This window comes from Cyclopterus lumpus, chromosome 14 (assembly GCF_009769545.1).
Source record: "Cyclopterus lumpus isolate fCycLum1 chromosome 14, fCycLum1.pri, whole genome shotgun sequence".
Taxonomy (NCBI): Eukaryota; Metazoa; Chordata; class Actinopteri; order Perciformes; family Cyclopteridae; genus Cyclopterus; species Cyclopterus lumpus.
The window spans coordinates 19,393,663-19,409,713 of NC_046979.1; positions in this window are offsets into that span (position 1 = coordinate 19,393,663).

A 16,051-nucleotide genomic window follows, 5' to 3' on the forward strand; every position below is an offset into this window, starting at 1 on the left:
CAACCTCGTCTGTCAGCATATCTCACACGTCTTCAAGGACCCGTGAGCAAAACCCGATTTGACTTAGCCGTCTGTCAACTTTGTTAAGTTCAGTGTTGCTCAATGCACTTCACACAGCTGCTGATGTGGTGAATGGTTTGTATAATAGCTGCTTGGCAAGCCACCGAGCGACGAAAGCTAATGCGACATCAATAGCAGTAAATGCAATAATTGAACCAGGCTGCCACTGAGCTGACAAACGGTTATCAGACGAGCACAATCGCCACTTGATAGCGGAATTGTGACACCAAATTCCCCATTGATATCCACCGTCATGCCATTCATGCTGTAGCAGTGCGAAGAAACAAAGCTGTCTTTCATGCAATTAAATCTATAACAGCTCACCGATTCTGCAGAGAGGCTGCACAAGAATAACTTTCTTTTTCCTTTCACGTTAACGAAACCCCAGCAATAGATTTAATATGCCAATCTAACGTGAGCTCCACAGTGTTCACCCTTCTCCAGGCATGTGCCTTGTAACACAAAGAGAACGCTGTGTGTGTGTGTGTGTGTGTGCGTGTGTGTCTACATGAGGTTGTACCTGTATGCGTCCTCTTTAGGCTGCGCGGCTGTAACTCTGTTAAAGAATTCTGGACACATGTCAAGTCCTTTCATGTTTTATGAGGGTGACGGCCGGGGGCTTGTTCACAGTGTGAGCTAAAGGCACAACAAGGGCACCTGTCACTTGATCGCACACCTATTGTGCTTTCCTTTTCTCCCAGACATGTTTCAGAGAGAAGCCCTTAAGAGATGGAGGGAGGAGGAGGAGGAGAAGGAGGGGGGGACCTAGTGAGAGGATGGGAAGAGAAAGAGGTACAGCCTTTTATCTCTTACCTCTGCTAGCTTCTACTCCAATAATGGCCAGAGCTAATAAAGGACAGTAAAAGCTCCCCAAAGTGAATGGCGCTAGAATTCAGATCCACAGTGGCTCGAGAGTTTTAATGTTAAATGTTAAGAACCCCTGATGAATGCCCTCTGGCACATGTTTTTGTATAGTGGATAAAGACATGTGAGCTAGTAAAAGCTACTGTTTTGGTGGAGGGGAGCACTGTAAACACAAAATAAACCAATGTTCCCACTGTATACTGACAATTATGGGATCATTTAAATGTTGAAAGAGCAATGGTATCAATATAAACAAACTGACTTAGTAATATTCGTCATAGAGCAATATCTTGCTAACCTTTAGCTACCATAAGCCGCTGGTCATATTAAGACTTTAGCACTAAGAACCCCTGAGTGTTTTTAATTGAGCAGCGGTGCGTTTTATTGCTGATGGATTCAACTTTTCACTACTGTGTTATTTCTTCTTTGAATGATTACATAATTTCCCTTAAAGCACAGCGGTGCTATCATTAGCAGATATATTACCACGTTCACTATCTCAGTTTGCCATGTTAGCAAGTTCATATTTTCTAACTAACACTAAAAGTGGAGTGGCCTTGGAAACGGCTGTATACCCTGCTGTATATTTGCATGGCTTTTCTCCCATCCACCTAGACCAATTGTCCTCAACGGTTTCTACTTCTAAACCGTCTACCTGTCTCTTAGATCCCATCCCAACGAGGCTGCTTAAAGACATGTTGCCTTTAATTGGCACCTCTCTATTGGATATTATCAATGTGTCTTTGCTAACAGGCCATGTACCACATTCCTTCAAAGTAGCTGTAATTAAACCTCTCCTGAAAAAGCCCACTCTTAATCCAGAGGTGTTGGCTAACTACAGACCAATCTCTAACCTTCCCTTCCTCTCTAAGTTCCTTGAGAAAGTAGTCGCAAATCAGTTGTGCGACTTCCTACATCAGAATAGTTTATTTGAGGAGTTTCAGTCAGGATTTAGAAAACACCACAGCACAGAGACAGCACTGGTGAAAATTACAAAAGACCTCCTAATTGCATCAGATAAAGGACTCATCTCTGTACTGGTATTATTAGACCTTAGTGCTGCGTTCGACACCATTGATCATGACATCCTATTACAGATACTGGATCAGTCGATTGGCTTTTCAGGTACCGCACTAAGCTGGTTTAAATCATATTTATCAGATCGATCTCAATTTGTATTTGTAAACGATGAAGCCTCAATGACCACCAACGTTAATCACGGAGTTCCACAAGGTTTTGTGCTTGGACCAATTTTATATACCTTATATATGCTTCCTTTGGGCAACATTATCAGGAAACACTCCATACACTTTCATTGCTATGCAGATGATACTCAAGTATATCTATTGATCAAAGCAGAAGAGACAAACCAGCGCGCTATAATTCAAACATGTCTTAAAGACATAAAAACATGGATGACCTGCAACTTCCTGATGTTAAACTCAGACAAAACTGAGATCAATTATCTGGTGGTGTGGTTTCTGTAGATGGCAATGCCCTGGCATCCAACACCTTGTATTCTTTGTTCGGGACTTGTCCTTTAACTCCCACGTGAAGCAAATCTCAAGGACTGTATTTTTTCATCTACGTAACATTTAAAAAATCGGACACATCTTGTCTCAAAAAGATGCAGAAAAACTGGTTCACATGTTTATTACTTCCAGACTAGATTCCTGCAACTCCTTATTATCAGGCTCCCTGTAAAATCAAGAATCACATTTACAATTCTTCTCCTCACCTACAAAGCCTTGATTGGTGATGCACCATCATATCTTAAGGAGCTTGTAGTAACATATTGCCCCACTAGAGAGCTGCGCTCACTAAATGCGGGGCTACTTGTGGTTCCTAGAGTCCTACAAATTAGGATGGGAGCCAGAGCCTTCAGTTATCAAGCTCCTCTTTTATGGAACCAGCTTCCACTTTCAGTCCGGGAGGCAGACACAGTCACCTCATTCAAGAATAGACTTAAGACTTTCCTGTTTGATAGTGCTTATAGTTAGGGCTGACTCAGGTTTGCCCTGGTCCAGCCCCTTGATATGCTGCTATAAGCTTATTGGCTGCTGGGGGATGTTTTAGGATACACTGAGCACCTATCTCCTCTTCTCTCTCTACTTATGGATGAATTTACATCTCTCCATTGCTTCCTCCCCGGAGTCTTTGTGCCGTCACGTCTCATAGGGTCCATTGGACCTGGCTGTGTCTGATGCCTCCTGCCTGGTGAGCCAGCCTCCTGCCATGGCCCTGCTGATGCGCCCCCCTTCTCTACCTCCTTTTGTTTCATGGATTGTGGAGGTCTGGATCATGGTCCATGCCTACTACTCATTAATTTCTGTCATATTCATAGACTGTGTTGTAACTCTGTAACGCTGTTCATTCTGTACACATGACATCTATTGCTTCTGTCCATCCGGGATGAGGGATCCTCCTCTGTTGCTCTCCTGAAGGTTTCTTCCCTTTTTTCCCTGTCAAAGGTTATTTTTGGGGAGTTTTTCCTGATCCGATGTGAGGTCCTGGGACAGGGATGTCGTATGTGTACAGATTGTAAAGCCCTCTGAGGCAAATTTGTAATTTGTGATATTGGGCTATACAAAATAAACTGAATTGAATTAAAAGTCAAATTGTTGGTCATAAACCCAATATTGGACAAATTGAAATGTTGACCTGTTGATGGTCCAAGATTAGAATACATAAACCTAGAGCCGTGCAGATGGCATGGCTAAACCCTCTCTTTGATGGCTATGACATGATTTAACCAGAGGTCACCAAAGTTAATTGACAGCTGTTTCGAGAACATTGGAAGAGACCTGTCCGTCTCACTCATGCAGTACATCCGTCATCAGCATGGCAAAATCCCTGCTCGCTTAGCTTAGCAGATTGTCTCTATGCTTTAGGATCATCGCAGACAGACTCCACCAGCCCAAAGTCAGTATTTAATGAGTGATAGTCAGACTTTAATGAGATATCAGTCTTGACATTTCATTCCCTTACTGACAGCGCCCAACGATCTCATACAGACACAGCGCACAAACACCAGCAGGAAAAATCTGCATCGACCAAGAAGGCTGACCTGAGGGCAGAGGAACAACACACTGTACAGCTCATTTCTCAGCATGCTCGCGATGCATGTGCAAATGAACTGATCGACTCCTATTCTCCACTTCTGAGGAGCTCCTTAGGCAGAGGCTGAACACGTATTAGGAAAATAAGTAGATGACATTGATAAGACTTGTTTTTTTAAGAAGCACTCTAGGGGACTCTTTAAATCCCTTGACATGTGTTCTTGTTAGTGCGTTAAACACTAAAAGCTTTGTGTTATCGGGTGGAAGAGAGAAACGTGGTGGTGGAAGCTTATTTGTGCTCTTTGATAAGCTAACAGATACATTACGGGCCCTGAAATAATATGCAAGCAATGCAGCAGGCTCTTGTTTCTGCTGTGAATGCAGCTCCCTCCCGATTGTAAGTCAATCCACAGCGCTTTAAATCCTTCATTACAAATCATCTGCTGTGCTATGAGGCTGGGTTGTAACTGTGGCTTTTATGGGTCATAAACAGTGATTTGCTTTCATTCACTAATGATCATTATACACTGCTAAAACCAAGTGTCAGAACATGTTTTGCCACTGCGCAGCTCCAAATCTAATCCAATCCAAATGTATTTATCAACCACAATAAAAGTGCTGTACAATAAAAAATAAAGCAAAAAACAGAACAAACACACTGAGAAACACAAAAGACATGCTGAAAAGACAATAATATAGAGAATAAAGATGTATTTCAAGACAGGCAGTGTCGGGGGCCAGCCCAACATGCAGCGGCAACACGTGCCAGAGTTTTGGGGGCTGAAGCTGCAAAGAAGTCAGAAGATTGAATCTGTCCTATTTTGGCATGATTCCAGCCAAGTAATCAAACAAGTCATACATATAATCCTTGCTATGTGTAGTTCTATATAGTAAAAGTTGAAGCCTTGTTTTTGAGGGCTGTTGTTTGTTGATTATAGACTTTGTAGGATTGCACTGCCTCACATTCAAACCCATCATTGAGTCTCGTTGTCACTTGAATGCATGACTGTGACACAGTCTTTGGGATGGCAGCCGACACACTGGGTGAAATATGGCAGAACGCATTGTTGCACGCATTATCTCTCTGCATGTCCCTGAGAACATAGAAGCACATGACTTTCAAGTCAAAGAGGGGAAGGCATCCCGTTAAACCAGTGACGAGGATTCATTTACGCTGACAGCAGTCTCAATCTCTCATTTGCTCCCAGCTCTTCGTCGGACTGCGTGCAATGTCAGCTGGCTGCTGTATGGTGGGGGGAAGCCTGGCGGCACCAGGATCTGTGTAGAGCTTCACAGGTGTCGACGTGGAGCTATGAGTGATCTCCTGGAAGAAGAATTTAAACTCTGAGCTCTTTAATGTGTTCTTGGGGAAGCAGGCAGGCGAGCAGGCTGGGTACACAGGCCCCATCATCTCCCCTCGGAGATGGTGCCGATGGTGCCTGAAATGTGAATAAATTAGGAGTGAGGCGCTGTGTTGATGCTCTAGGAGATAACCTGGGAAAGTGTTGAAAGATTCATCTGCAAATAGTTCCCTAAGGTAGCAGCCATGTGAGCAAAAGCTAACTATTCATCTTTGCACGTTTAAGCAGGGCATGATTGTGATCTTAGCCCGGGGCAGTGCAGTGGTGATTTATTTTCATCTACTTTGCTCCGGGTTATTTCTCCTTGGCCTTTTAGCTCTGTAATGAAGAACCAAAATGTCCTGTGTACAGGCGTTATGAAATTAATAAAGTTGAATAAATCTGCACAGGTGCCGAGAGAAGAGATTGACACATCATCCATCGACCAGAATAAAAGCCCAAGCGTCTCATTAAACGGAGACCAAAATGCAAATAACCACGAGGCTGGAGACCTTATCAATAATTCATGAATTGCTCCCATAAGCAACAACAAATCAATAGTATTCCCCATCCTCCTTCTGATATCAGGGAGCCGGCTGCTCCTACAGCATGGTTGAACAACAAACAAAAACTTCATTTTGCAGTTGGAACGAGTGATGGAACAAGAATAAAAATTACATTACATTACTGTAATGTAATGTACACCTAAATCTAACCTTTTCTAATGTGACTTGAAGAAGAACAGTATACAAACACAATATAAATGTATACGATATATGGACATGACTTGGACTTATCGCACAATATATATGGAAATTACATTAATCTTTATTGCTGACGTGTCGTGTTTACATCTATGTTTATTTAGAAACATTTTACACATTTCAATTCAAATATCTGAATATTGCTGAGGATTAAAAGTGAATTTCTCTTTTAAAGGGCTATTATATTATAATCATAAAAGCTGTATAAAATGGACTTAAAATGACAATAATAGCGACAATATATCATCCGACAAAGGCGTGGTTGTGACCGGCCTACATAAAAAGATCCATAATATGTTACACAGGGTTTTAATAGGGAGGAGGTTTAAATAGAAATGTAAACCAGAATCCACAACACCCTTTCAGAGTACATCCTGGTGTATTCACCCCCCTCTACACTGTCACTGTGGCGGACACTGTCATCATCACCGCCCACGTCCTCTCCTCAAAGTCAGCAGCTCTTTGATTGAGATTGCCCGGCAGTAAAACAGCAGCCTAATATGAACAGGGCGATCCCGTCAGAGCCATATGCTTCAGAAGCCTCACCTAGAGCTGTGCAGATGTTTTGTATGCATGAACTCGCAGTGAAAGACTGACAGCCGTCTGCTTCAGGTCTTTTAGCTTTTACAGCCTCTGTGTGTCCCTCATCCCTAATGATTCACTCAGGACCTGATCTGAAAATCAAATCACAATGCACGATTTGGAATATGCCATTAAACAAGCAACAACACATCATGCCCAGGGTCAGTCAAAGCCATTAGTGGTATTGGATCAGTTTTTAGTTTCATTACCTCAGTGTGAATTGGACCATTGGAACATTGCTCTCTTCAGACTGGTCCTGTTTAGGCCAAGCAGCACAGGTGCTTTGCCACATTGCATATATACTACACCACACAGAGAATATACTCTATTACTGTTCATGACTGCTTTGCAATAAAGACATAGACAAATTACACAACGTCAAATCTACAAATTACAAATCTTCACATCAAGTCTAAAAAGCTGAAAAGCCAAACAGGAACATTTTAAGTGACAAGCTCATTACAAAGTCTCGTGTGCATTTTTCTGATTTTAATAGTGGTCGTAAGACGTACACAAAGGGAATCGCAAGTTGTTTATCACACTTTAATCAGATTAATATCATAAAGTAGCCGGCATGACATCACACAAATATGTTCAACATGCATTGTTATAGAGACAATGCATGTTGACAAATAGGGGATATATTTTCTACGGTTCATTCCTCAAGATTCTACATCGCATCCGTCAGACTCTCTGATGGAGAGTTAAAACAAACTATAGAGATATTGTCTTTTTTATCTATTATTCATCTATTATTCACCCAGGAGCCAAGTAGCCGCTAGCCTCAAGCAGAGACGGGGAGTGAGCTACGAAGGTCTGGTGAACTCACTTCTTTCTAACTCCAACCTGTCTTTTGAGGCAGGCGACAAAGGCTTTGTACAACTTTTCATTCATATACATCCGTACTCACCAAGGCTTTAATTTGTCAAATCAGTGGAATTGCCCCTTTAATGTTTTTTGATGGTTCGGGGAAAATCATGTAAGACCTTGAACAAATATTGTCTCAAATAGCTGCACTTCAAATTCTGTTTATTTTTTATGTGACCGGATTCCCTTCAAAATCATGCAAAATCATGCAGGTTTACCAGAAACTCTTTCAGCTCAGACTATAGCAGGGTCTCTGCTCTCGAGCAGGATCAAACCCTGATCTTGCTATGCTGCCACCTTTGACCTGCAGTTGCCCGGCAACAGCGCCTCCTCCTCAAACCAGGAGCAGAGCTTTGCTCCGCTGGTGCCCACCGGGAGCCAACACCGCTGCTGGAGGCCCAGACTGTATTGCTGGGAGGCATGAGAGGCACAGAACCAGGACCAAATGGGGCATTCTGTGAGACCCTGCTGCAGTAAAATGAGAGGCTTTCTGAAAGGGTTCTGGGGCTCGCTTTTGTGCACAGGGACTGCCAAAAGAAACACAAGATGAATGTTTCTAGTAGCTTTGAATTCTCTTTTTGTCATAACATTGTACTCACTTATAAGTCTCTACACAAGAAACAGTTTCCTGTAATTATGTTAAATGGACCTGTACTTGTATAGCACCTTTCTAGTCTTCAGACCACTCAAAGCTCCAACGCTACATGTCAGTCACCCTTTTACATCCATTGAAACACTGAAGGCGTATGCCTTGCCACCACCGATCCTCTGATTTAAGGACGACCCACTCTACCTCTGAGCCATGGCTGCTAATCATTTCATCCACTAACCCACTACAGTTTGGCCTGTGAAGCTTGCCAACTGAAGCTTAAGGGATAGTTCAGAACGTAAGACTCTCTGTACACTCCTTTTCATTCATACAGCTCTCAGTCTCTACTTCTCCCTGTGATTACTTTATCAGCTGATTGGGGGCGTCCACTTTAAATTAACCAACCAGATGCTGCACAGTTTCCTTAAGCCAATCACATTGTTGCTGTCAAACTTTTAAATAGGTTATCCTCTCTGCTGCTGTCAGTTGTCCTTTCAGCTCAAACAGATGTGACTGTCCTCCCCCCCCCCCGGGCTCCTCCAGTCAGCAGTCAGTCCTGCTCCTCATTCATCATCGGATTGCGGCAGCTCCCTTCTTCACCACCACCACCAGTGTCTGGACTCCAGGAGGATTCTGCCTTAGCAGAAGGTAGCATCACTGCCCCTTGACTATCCTAATCCAGAATAACAAGTCTCTCCTGATTGAACTGAAGGTTATAACTGTTATAACATTTGTGACATCAATGGTTTTGAGCTCGATGATGCCAATTTCAAACATTCTTCATAAAGCAGCTGCCAATAATGTGACTCGCTCCGTTGAAAATTGATGACAGTATTACTCGCAGTGTAGTACTAATGTTATGAATACAAGAATCTTCAGTATAACTCAGAGATATAGCCATCCATCCTGTCATGTCCTCATGTATCATAATGACTGTAAGGAAGGGCAGTGCTTGCATGTATGTTCTGGGTTACGTTTAATTTCTCAGGTCCAGATATAGCTACAGTTTCATTGTTGCAGTTACTATAATCTCTTTGTTTGCCATATAAACTGAAATGTAAACAGACCCATAAACCAAATGAATCATGCGAGAATCCCTGCTTTAGTCAGCATACAGTACCTCCGGTGTTTTAGTCAAGTGTCTAGTACAGTACCCTGGAAATCACATTTAATAATATAGTATAATAGTTTCACCAAGAAAGCTATATCCACCATGGTACTGCAGACGATATAAAACCACTGATAGTGCAAACCATAAAAGGCTAAATAAAGCACGTTGTTGCACCATTCGGTGCTCAGGCTGCTCGTTTCAGCCATATTGCATCATATGCGCTACATATATGACACAGATCGTGTTGCTTTTTTTGTATAAGGCTCCTCTCTGCTGGAGATGTGTTTACACTTCTGCTGTGAGAAAGTTGTACAGACAGCCAGTAGCAGAACTCTACAACACTGAGAACGATTGGTTCCCAACTGGAAAACAAGATTAAGATGTTACTCTGCAGCATTTTGCTCTCGACAAAAAACCTCTGATATGATCCAGTTAGTTTTAAAAATAGAGTGAGATGTCTGGCTGCGTGCCCAGCTAGGGACTAGAACTACTATCTCTCCAGTAAATGCATGCAAAGCTATTCATGCGCTACAGCTCCACTGATCCATACAGATGCACGGGCAGACGCATCAGACTAGAAATACCACATGGACATGCTTACATGACATGTGTATTGATTGCGCTCCAGGGTAGGATGATTACTTTCCAAAGTGCTCATTCTGTTAGAATCAAGCGGGATACTGAGGCGTTCTGGGTTTATTTGGTTCTTTGAGATTGTCCTGGGAACAAATAATAACTTAGATGAACGACAGAAAACTATGCTAGATTGTGATCCCAGCAGGAGATTTTACAGACACGGTTGGCAACAAGTGCACTGTTATGGTTGGGCTCAACGGATCACAATGGACTTTGAGTCAACATAATGGGATTTCTTTTGGTCTCATTGAATGTAATGAATGTCTCCTCAGGGAAAAATGAGGCAATGTAGGATGATTTGGGATGAATCAGCTACAGGCTTTTGAAAGTAGAATCAGCATGAGGACAGAGGTTCATGGTGGGATTGTCTTCACTTCCATCTGATCTGGTGAAATAGAATCGGTTTCCAATGAAAGTTGTCGTAGCTTGCTCCTCTTAGTGGTAAAGACGTTATGATGTATGGTCCATACTAGTGTTTTTATTTGAAGCTAGCAGTGTGGCTCTAGGGATGACAGTGTCTGTCACTATGGTCCAGACTGAAATATCCCTCACCAACTGCTAGATGGACCATGAAGTTTAGTTCATACATGGTGCCCGGAGGAGGACTCCACCACAAGGTTGACATTATTGGTCTTGAGTTACATGTCTTCCCCAACTATTGACTGCAAGGCAATGGATTTTGATATTAATGTATGTCTCCACAGGACAAATTGTAATTATTTTAATTATTTAGTGCATCATCAGATACATATGTAAATGTGTTCAGTAACTGTGTCCGTAATGAAAGAAGTATTCAGATCCTTTACTTCAGTAAAAATACTAATAGCAGACGGTGACCCTAGAAGTAAGACACACCTAAAGTAAAGGTATGTAATTATTCATATTATGTGGCATTAATGTGTATGTTGCATTTTACTGCTTTAAGGTTGTGCTGATTGGAACTCGCTGTGACTCTATACTGTTGCATAGTTGACTCTTCATCAGTGCATCATATTCCATAGGATCATCATGTGTTGGCAGCGGCGCTGTGCTGTGGGAACCACGTATCTCTAGAAGGTCAACTCTTCATGGGTATAGGAGAACAGCCCTGATTTCAGCTTTGTGATATTGCATTTTCCAGCTGATCCAAGAGGCTTTTAAAATAGTGTGTTTAGCTCTCAAGTAGGAACATGTTCTCAGCACACAAGGAACACTTAATCCTTCAATTTCTCACAAACATTTAAAGTAAGATTAATAAATAGGGAGATACATCATTTTCACTGGAAAGAAAGGGGGAACAATTGTTTATCTAAAAACATAACTAAAGCTGTGTGACAAATGTATTGGAATACAAAGTACAATATTTGTCTTTGCGATGTAGTGGAGAAGAAGTATAAAGTTGCATAACATGCAATACTGAAGGAAAGCACAAGTACCTCAAATCTGAACAGTACTTGAATAAATGTACTAACTAATTCCCATTAGCTAAACCTTGTGTTTGATTAGCAAGTGTTAGTGTGCCAACACACTAAACTAAGACGGTGACTTGGCTAGACATGACCTGGTGGGATGAAACATAGGTTATTGGATTGAAAGATTCAATTTATGAGTGTTTCTGTCACCCAGGAACATGTATTGTTTGAGACCCTGCACGGTAGTAACTGTGGATGATAAAATGTGTTTTCGTGCTCTAAAGTCTTGCGTGACCTGCAATTCTCACCACTGTCTCCACTGGCAAAAGGTTTTAATGCTCCCTTGATAATATAGTTATTTACTGCACTTCACTTCTCCTGTCCTCTTAAACCACTCTGTGTTGAAGAGTGCTGTTAACAGACTGACACTTTCCTGTGGTTTGCTGCTCTGCGGGAAACTAGATCGAACGCCTCCAGATAACACAATATAATGAGTTATTGTGTGTGTGTGTGTGTGTGTGTGTGTGTGTGTGTGTGTGCGTGTCTGCTAATCTCATCTTTTATCTATCTTAAAGTACATCTTTCTTTGATTGCTGGCATTCTTCTCAAGTTTCACTTAGCACATGCCGTGTTCGGGGTCTTCTTCCTTTTTTCCCCTTGATGACGGGCAAACAGTGTTGTCAGCTTCACCCGATCAAACAGGAGGTCACTGCACAGAATAGACGGGGGCAACAGCCACCTTTTCACTCAGCTCCCAGCTGGTTGTTGACATGAATCAGAGCATGAGCTCAGCAGAAAGAGGACGGCCCTACTTGACACACGGTGAACTCGTACACAGTGGTGGTCCTTTTCCATTCCTGCCGAGAGGTGTTTCAGAGACTGTTTGACTTCCCCAACGACATGCTATGCAGCACGGAGATGTCAAATAAATTGTTCCTTGTGAAGTGCGTTAAAAGAATCAGTTTCTACTTGCGTGTTCCCCTACTGTGCTTTGCAGAATATATTTTTCATAAGCCTTAAATATTCCAAAACAAAGCTCTTTCTTTGACGGCTCTAAAGATGCTGTTCTGCTTCTTCTTCTCCTTCTGTTCCAAAGTGATGCAACAATATGCACAAGCTCCATTATGCTGAGAAACGTTCCTCCCACCCCCGCCCCCCTTCTCTCTCTCGGCTGCTATCTCTCTCTGACATAGCTTACTACATTAGCAGGGCCAAACAGTTAACACACACACACACACACACACACCATGCTCATTGGACTCTAGCTGTCACGCACAGGGAGGGGGGGAGGGGGAGCAAAGGTTTGACAGCAGACAGCGGGCTGTTGGTTTACAGACAAGCGGTGGAATGCATGACAGTGTAATTTCAATGAAGGGATCAGTTGACAGCCGCATGGTTATGATAGCTTGCAATTCTCTCATTCTCCCTGAATCCTTTCACTGACACACACACACACACACACATACACACACAGCATACAAACAAGGAACAAGGTGCAGGAGCCAACCCCCAAAAGAGCATTCACCCATGTTCTTGTAGACTTAGTCTGAGGTAAAGCCCTGTCCTATGTTGATGTCTGTCCCCACATCCTTTCGTCTGTTACAATCCTTTGTGTTTAGAGGATTAGAATCGGCATCAAGACATTTCAGCGCAGGAGGACTTAATGCTTGGGAGCCATACAAGTACATATTGTTTTCCAGAGAAAGGTTTCAATTCTCATTTCATCGAGACTGACAGCACAATTCATCACTCGCAGGTCTATGGGAGGGCCTTATTTAAACAATGCCAGTGCATCATTGCTCAAGGACTAAAAGAATGAGCTCTGCGGAGCGGCCAAAACTACCAACATTGCATCTTTCTGAAGCAAAATGAAGCCGTCTCGCTTGTGTGTCTGTCTGCTCAGGCTCGCGCTCCGCTCGAGGACACGGATGAAACTAAATTAAACATGACTGACGTCTTGTCATCTCGCAGAGGACGGGCTGAGAGTGAGAAATAGAGAATCTCACCTCCGTTTATTTGTCAGGGTGGAAACATGTATATGTGCACACTAGAGGAAGCCTGGGCCTATATTCCACGTGAAATGATCACGCTACAGTAAGGGACTCTGTGCTAGAGAGTGAAAAGTGTTCATTACGCTTGTCTCACAGCCACCGCCCTTCTTTATCTCATTGATCAGTGTTTTCTTAAGCTTACATTAAAACTGTAGATCCTCTGATTACTCAGGCATTTGCCCTGCCTTGTCAATAGTAATGCCCAAAGTCTCGGTAGTAACACTGTAATCTTCTCCTGATCTTAATCCAACAAGATCAGGATCAATCTTTTCCCTTGTTGATCATTCTGTTCCTTCATCCTCAACCCTTCTATCGCTAATTTACTCTGGCTGTCTGCTCTTACTCTTCACTCTCATCTTCTTCTTTTTTTAAAAAAATGTTTGCATCATATTGTTGAAGTGGCATGATGTATGCCTTTACACCTCTAATTTCATACCTTTTCCCGATTTCCTCAAACTGCTGTTTCATGATAATCAGCTGCCGTCAACACTGTTTCTATGTCTTCCACAGCGACAAGTAGGCCCACGTCATCTGGAATATGCAAAGCACACACAGACACATTGTAACCGATGATACAGCCAGAATCAGGGCTGTCCAAATTGATTTCAGAACAATACATTGAAGCAAATAGTCTGCATGTGAGAGTTTTAACAGAAAAACACTTTTGTAGCTATAAGCCAATTATGTTTAGGGTTGTATGTTACTTATTATGATTGATAACAAACATACAGTATACAGGAATGTGAGATATTATACATCAGTGAACTGTAAAATCGTTCAAGCCTCTCCAACTTGAACAGTTCTAGTAACTTGTTCCATCTCAAATTTAGAGATGGGTCAATAGTACTAGTTGTTTTTGATTTAAGATGACAACACTATACTGCCGGCTGAAAGTGGAACAGAGAATTGTGTCAATTAAAGGTTTGAAAGTTGCTAAATATGAGTAGTTGTGGTGATTTTATCATTCATTTGAGGGTATTTACACCCATGTCCAATGGACTGTGTAGAGAGGGCTGCCCTTTTGACTGGAGCGGTTCATTTGGCGGACTCGTTTCCGTACGACACCCCCTTCGGTGTGCAACGCGGGGATCAAACAAGTGGCCCCTTGTCAGGATAATGCTTCACACCTGGATGCAGTGACTGCAGCGTAAAAGTCTTCCTCCTTACTGCACATGCTCAGTGGAGCCATCAAGCCAGATGTTTGGTGCACTAAACAGAATGTCACTGCTCATATTTCTTTATGTGTGTGTTTGTTGTATAATGTACGATATGTTGTTTTTAATTACAAACGTCTTGATGTAAATGATAAAATCATCCCCTGCCTGGCTCTGCAATGTGATTTCCTCAAGTCACTTAAACGCTCACCAACCAGCCGTGCTGCTGACCTCGCAAGTGAGTCGGAGGCATCTCTTGGACTAGAACAATTACAGAACACCGGGCTATAGATTCCCGTCGGCTCGGATGAATGCGGTTGGGAGGATTATAATGTCTGTGACTAATGGTATGCTCTCAGACTTCAAGCATGGTTCTCATTAATATGTTAAGCAAACCGGCGTAGCTTTGTCTTCAACACTCCTCCTGAGATCCGTGGTTCAGTGCTGCGCTCCAACGATTCGCCCTCCCTTTTGTACATATGGGTGGACAAGCCCATTGAGATTTCACGCAGTTCAAACGACTTTTACACGCCGCTACAGGATATCAAATGGATACAGAACAGACTTTCAGGCGGCAGGGCATTATACAATTCCCCTAGATCACATTCGCTCACAAAGGTAAGAGAGTTGGATTAGGAACTGTAGGCAAGAGATTTGATGGAAGCTAATAGTCCTCAGCATCATTCCTCAGCTATAGCTCATGATGGCTGGCTTATTGATAACGTCACACAGGGTTATTTATCCTCTTTGGGGCTGAGATGTGCACGGCTTAAGCTGCACCCTCAATCTGGCAGGACAAAAGACAACCTGCAGTATTTCTCGTCTGTTTGCCAGCTTGGCACACTTTGCTATCCGCCTGTCACACAAGCAGTCTATCAATGTGTTTTGTAACCTGCCATTCAGAGCACGGCGCTGTTTCCAGCCCGTCTGTCAAATAGTGTTCTTATGTTAGTTTCAGGATATAGGAGGCCGACAATCAATGCATCAATGTGTTCATTACGCCATCAAAGCCTCCAGAAGTAGCACATTACCACTGGGCCCGTGAGAGTTCTGCATACAGCTACAACCTGCAGGCCGGGAGATAAAGAGCCAAAAGACATATACTGTAGAGTTTGTATAAGATCTGAGGCAGATCGCCATGGCAACCCATATTATGTTTTTAAAGAGCTACAGCTGCTTTATAGACCTTACTTTGACTTGTAATGTCATTTTCACATTTGCCCTGTGCAAATTCAAAAAGCCAGACCTTCTGCTAAATGTTAATAGAATTCAGCAGAATAGTTTAGAATGGACTCACCATTACAGATGATTTCTGTGCAGTTGTTTGTGTGGCATACACAGATACTCTGTTAAAGGAAAAGGAAATACACGTAACGCCATAGTTATGGTTTGTGACGGTTGGGTGTTGTTTTTCTAACTGAATTAATTACTTTCATTAATCATATCAAGAGGGAAACAAAGTCTATTTTGATCACAACGTTGTTGTAGCTGTACTTCCTGTAGGTGATTATCCTGTTGTTTTTCTTAGTGTCTCAGAGTCCTCCTTAGCTGAGTTTATTGGCCTGAAATAGAAGCGCCGAAAG